Raw genomic sequence first — 6,000 nt, 5'->3', positions numbered from 1 at the left:
CTGCCAAAAACCAAACCAAAATTTGAGACAAGTGTGAATTTATTTAGGGGGGAGGTTTCTGGGTCTGAACACGCAAAGAGGAAATCCCAGTACAGAGGGATGAAGTCAGGGCCGGATTTAGGTTTGATGAGGCCCTAAGCTACTGAAGGTAATGGGGGCCTTTATAGGTTCAGCTGTCCTTTGTCAACAACAAATTGTCACTGTTTTTTTGTATTGAATATATGCTATATGGTAATTTATGGACCTAATAGGTATCTAAAGCCATTTGCACATAACAAAAAATGTATTTTATCAAAGTAATTGTTGAACTGAAATACAACAAGCAGTATCCAGGTTTTTTTCCTTTAATTTTTTTTGGGGGCCCCCAAGAGAATGGGGCAAGTTATAGCTTGTTTAGCTTATACGTAAATCCGGCACTGAATGGAGCGGATCTGAGACTACTGCACAGTCTTTTGAAGGGAATTTACAATAAGGAACCAGTTGAAACTTTTGATGTTACAACAATATATCTGTTGTAAGAACTGTGAACTGTGAATGCAAGTTGGGAATTCCCCCCTCTAGAGGAGACTTTGTTACATTGTGAGAAACAACTAAGCAACTAGAAGCTGAGTCACTTGAAATTTACTAGTATAAACAAATCTAGGAGTGTGGGACTGACCTTGACCTGGCTGATAGTGGCATGGCAGATGGTAAAGGAAAGACAGATCAGGCTCAGGAGAAAAACCTCAGATCTGGCAAAACTTACAGCACTACACAGCCAAGAAGGGCCTCATTGATAGGAGCAGCTGCGGCCTCACAAACAAAACCTAAAACCATGTCTGCAGAAGATGCTCTGACGAAAGCTCTTGGAAAAATAAATGAATCTCTGGAATTTTTAACGAAACAAGGGACTGATACAAGTAAACAAGTAGCTGAGATCTCAAAAAAACTTGATCTGAATACTTCTAGCCTAAAAGAATTGGGAACTCAAGTTACTGCTAATGCTCAGAATATTGGGAAACTCCTAGAGGAATCAGCTACTACCCGAAAGATTGCTGAGGAGGCAAAGGAGGTTGCAACCGAAATTCAGGGAAAAATACCACCGGTTGTAAAGAAACTGGCGGACCATGATTTATCCTTTGTTATGATAGGTCTTCAAAGGAGGGATCGTAACTTAAGATTAAGATTTGTCCCAGAAAGTGAACAGGACAACTTGGTGGACTTTATTACAAAATAATTCTATGACTTTTGGCAAGAAGGCCTGCAGGGGGAGGAAGTTAAGATTGTGAGTGCATTCAGACTTGGAATAAGACAAAAAAAGATCAAGCCAAGAGACTGCTTGATTACTTTGGGATCAAAGGAGGAAAGAGATAAAATTTTAAATTTGCACTATCAAAATACACTGCAAATTGAGGATTCTTTCGTGGAGATCTTCAAAGATATCCCAAAGCCCATTCTAGATGCAAGAGAGGACTACAAAGATCTGGTTGTATTACTGAAAAAAAGCAGAATCTTCTTTAGGTGGGAATTCCCCCAAGGCCTATCTTTCAAATACAGAGGAAAGAAAGTTAGACTAAGGACACTGAGTGACAAAGACAAATTCTTGAGAGATCACGAAGAAGATTTAGTGAAGGAAGCAGAACTTGGAGAAGAGCCAACAATTCCAGGAAAAGGAATATTGGACTTGGCAAATTTATCGTTTGGACTACAGCCACCAACAGAAGAAGAGCAACAATTGGGAGCAGTAGGAGGAGTAAGTAAATAATCCCATCATGGCCCTGCGACTATTGAGCTGGAACTGTAATGGACTCAATATTCCTCAGAAGAGGAAGAATGTTTTTCATATTCTACAGAAACAACAATTGGACTTGATCTGCCTGCAAGAGACACATGTGTCAAGAACACATAGAAAACTACTTATCAATACAAAACTAGGACATGAATTTATTTCATCTGACAGAGTGAAAAAAAGAGGAGTGGTTATATATGCAATGGATAGATTGATGCCGAAACAAATATTTAAAGATGAACAAGGAAGATATCTGGCAATTGAAATCCAAGTAGAAGGCCAGAAATTTTTGATTCTAGGAATCTACGCACCAAATGAAGGCAAATCCGAATTTTTTAAAAAGCTGCATGAGATTTTGCTGGACTACATGGATTCAAATATAATTTTGATGGAAGATATGAATGGAGTTGTCTCTACAAACATGGACAAAGCACAAAGACAAGTAATTTCTAAAGACGGAAGGCTACCAAAAACATTTTTTGAAATGACTGACAATATGGACTTAGTCGATATTTGGAGATTAAAAAATCCTCTTGAAAGAGAAGGAACCTTCTTTTCTGAAGCCAAAATGACCTGGACTAGAATTGACCAAATATGGGTTACTAGAGGACTGGCATCAAAGATAAAAAAAGTGGAAATCTGCCCAAAGACTTGCGCCGACCATAACGCCGTGAAGATGGAGATGAATCAAACAACAGCTGGCACTTTCAGATGGAGGATGAATGACTCATTATTCAGAGATAAAGAATTTTGTAAAAAGGCCCCCAAAACACTAAGAGACTATTTTGAAATTAACATGAGAACTAATGTGGAAAAAAGAGTAATCTGGGACGCAAGCAAAGCGGTCATGAGAGGTTTCTTGATACAACAAAATGCAATAAAGAAGAAAAGCCAAAACAAGAAAAAGGATAAGATATTAGAAAAAATTAAAGAAGGAGAAAAGAAATTGAGATCAAAACCAAAGTCTCAGGAGATCTTGAGAGAAATTAAATTATACCAAATGCAATATATGGAACTGATGAACCAAGAAATAGAATGGAAAATTAAACAAATGAGACAGAAAACGTTTGAATCTGCTGATAAATGTGGGAAATTTTTGGCTTGGCAATTGAAGAAGATACAAAAACTAAATACAGTGACAAATTTAGAAGTGGATGGAAAGAACATTAACAATCCAACTGAAATTAGAAGCTGCTTCCAGAGATATTTTAAACAACTATATGCACAAGGGCCAGAAAAAGAGATTGATATAGAACAATTCTTGAAGAAAAATGGGATGAAGGAAATTTCATGTCAAGACAAAATGCTTCTGAATCAGAAAATAACTGAACAAGAAATAGAAGATGCCATTCAAAACATGAAACTGGGCAAATCTCCGGGACCTGATGGACTGACTTCCAAATATTACAAGGCTTTAAAAGAATGGCTAATACAACCTTTGAAGGAAGTCTGTAATGAAATCCTTGAGGGGAAAGAAGCACCTGATACGTGGAAAGAGCCTTATATCACGCTTATACCGAAGACAGAGACTGAAAAGACCCAACTTAAGAACTACCGTCCAACCTCTTTATTAAATGTGGATTACAAAAATTTTGCTGACATTTTAGCTAAGAGATTGAAAAAAGTTTTGATGGGGGAGATTCATAGGGATCAATCGGGCTTCCTCCCGAGAAGACATCTATCAGATAATGTAAGGAACATAGACATTTTGGAAATGTTAGAAGTCAATATAAACACAAAAGCTGTTTTGATATTTGTGGACGCGGAGAAAGCCTTTGACAATATTTCTTGGACCTTTATGAAGAAGAATCTCCATGGGATGGGGGTAGGCCAAGGTTTTGAAAACGGTATAGGCGCAATTTATTCTGAACAAAAAGCAAAGCTAATTGTAAATAATATTATTACAGAAGAACTTAAGATAGAAAAAGGGACACGTCAGGGGTGCCCAATTTCCCCACTACTTTTTATTTCGGTCCTGGAGGTTTTGCTGAACATGATAAGAAAGGACCAGCTGGTTAAAGGGGTTCAGGTCGGAGCGAGACAATATAAATTGAGAGCATTTGCAGATGATTTGGTACTTACATTGCAAGAGCCGGAATCCAGTATGAAAAGTGTTTTGGAATTAATTCAAGAGTTTGGTCAAGTGGCAGGATTTAAATTAAATAAATTAAAGACTAAGGTATTAGAGAAAAACTTAACAGTAAGAGAGAAGGAGAGGTTTCAGAATGAAACAGGTTTAACTGGTTAAGAGTGTAAAATATTTGGGGATTAATATGACAGCTAAAAATATGAACTTATTTAAAGACAATTATGAGAAATGTTGGAACCAAGTGAAAAAAGATTTAGAAATTTGGTCGAACTTGAAGCTTTTTTTGTCTGGTCGAATAGCAGCTATTAAGATGAATGTATTGCCTAGAATGTTATTTTTGTTTCAAACATTGCAAATTGTTGATAAGATGGAGTGTTTTAAGGGATGGCAGCGAGATATTTCTAAATTTATCTGGCAGGGCAAAAAGCCCAGAATAAAATTTAAGATCTTAACTGATGCAAAGGAAAGGGGGGGATTTGCCCTGCCAGATTTGAAACTTTACTATGAATCAGCAGCTTTCTGCTGGTTGAAGGATTGGCTGCTCCTTAAGAACACAGACATTTTAGATTTGGAAGGTTTCAATAATGTTTCTGGGTGGCATGCATACTTGTGGTATGACAAAGTTAAGGTTCATAAAGGTTTTAAAAATCATATTGTCAGGAAAGCATTGTACAATGTTTGGATCAGATATAAAGACCTACTGGAGAGTAAAACTCCAAGGTGGCTTTCACCAATGGAGGCAAAAGCGGTGAAAAAACTCAATATGGAGAGTATATGGCCGAAATATTGGGAAATTTTAGAACAGGAGGGTAGTAACTTCAAACTGCAGAGTTTTGAGAAATTAAAGGTTAAAGTGAGAGATTGGCTCCACTATTATCAAATAATGGAGGTTTATAAGATGGATAAGAAAATTGGCTTCCAGGTGGAGAAATCGAAACTGGAAACAGAATTGTTAGAATCCAATACTAAAAATTTATCAAAAATGTATAACTTCCTGCTGAAATGGAATACGCAGGATGAAACAGTTAAATCAGCTATGATTAAGTGGGCGCAAGATATTGGTCATAACATTATGTTTGCTGACTGGGAAAGGTTGTGGACCACCGGCATGAAATTTACGGCGTGTAACGCCTTGAGAGAAAATATTATGAAAATGATATATAGGTGGTACATGACCCCAGTCAAGCTTGCAAAAATTTACCACTTGTCAGATAACAAATGTTGGAAGCGTAAAGAAAATGAAGGCTCATTCTTTCACCTCTGGTGGACATGCCCAAGGATTAAGGCTTTCTGGGAAATGATATATAATGAAATGAAAAAGATGTTTAAATACACTTTTCTGAAGAAACCAGAGGCCTTTCTTCTGGGTATGGTCAGCCATGTGGTGTTAAAGAAAGACAGAACTTTGTTTTTATATGCCACAACAGCAGCAAGGATCCTTATCGCAAAGTATTGGAAGACATCAGATCTACCTACTCTGGAAGAATGGCAGATGAAGATGACAGACTACATGGGACTTGCAGAGATGACGGGCAGAATCCGAGACCAGGAGAAAGAGACAGTGGAAGAAGATTGGAAGAAATTTAAGGACTATCTTAACAAATATTATAAGATTAAAGAATGTTAGATTGACATGGACTTAAAAATATTGGTTTTCAGAGACATTAAAGTAAGAAAAGGAATGGAATTAGTAAGAAATTTTGGGGAAATAAGGGAATGGAGTTGCTGATGGGATAATGAAACTAGAATACAAAACGGTGAGGTATGAGGAAGTCGGGGGAAAAAGGTTCAGAAAATAAGTTTTGAAATTATACTTGTTGTTTTTTCAAAAAAAAAAATCCTTCCAGTAGCACCTTAAAGACCAAATAAGTCAGTTCTTGGTATGAGCTTTCGTGTGCATGCACACTTCTTCAGAAGTGTGTGCATCACACTTCTTCGTGCATGCACACGAAAGCTCATACCAAGAACTGACTTATTTGGTCTTTAAGGTGCTACTGGAAGGAATTTTTTTTTTGTTTTGACTATGGCAGACCAACACGGCTACCTATCTGTAATTGTTGTTTTTTGTTTGTGTTTGTCTTTATTGTAGTTGTTTTGTATTTTGTATGTTTTTATTGGAAAATTTAATAAATATTACTTTTTT

Source organism: Podarcis gaigeae (assembly GCF_964106915.1).
Source record: "Podarcis gaigeae genome assembly, chromosome: 9".
Lineage (NCBI taxonomy): Eukaryota > Metazoa > Chordata > Lepidosauria > Squamata > Lacertidae > Podarcis > Podarcis gaigeae.
This window is presented reverse-complemented; position numbering follows the sequence as displayed.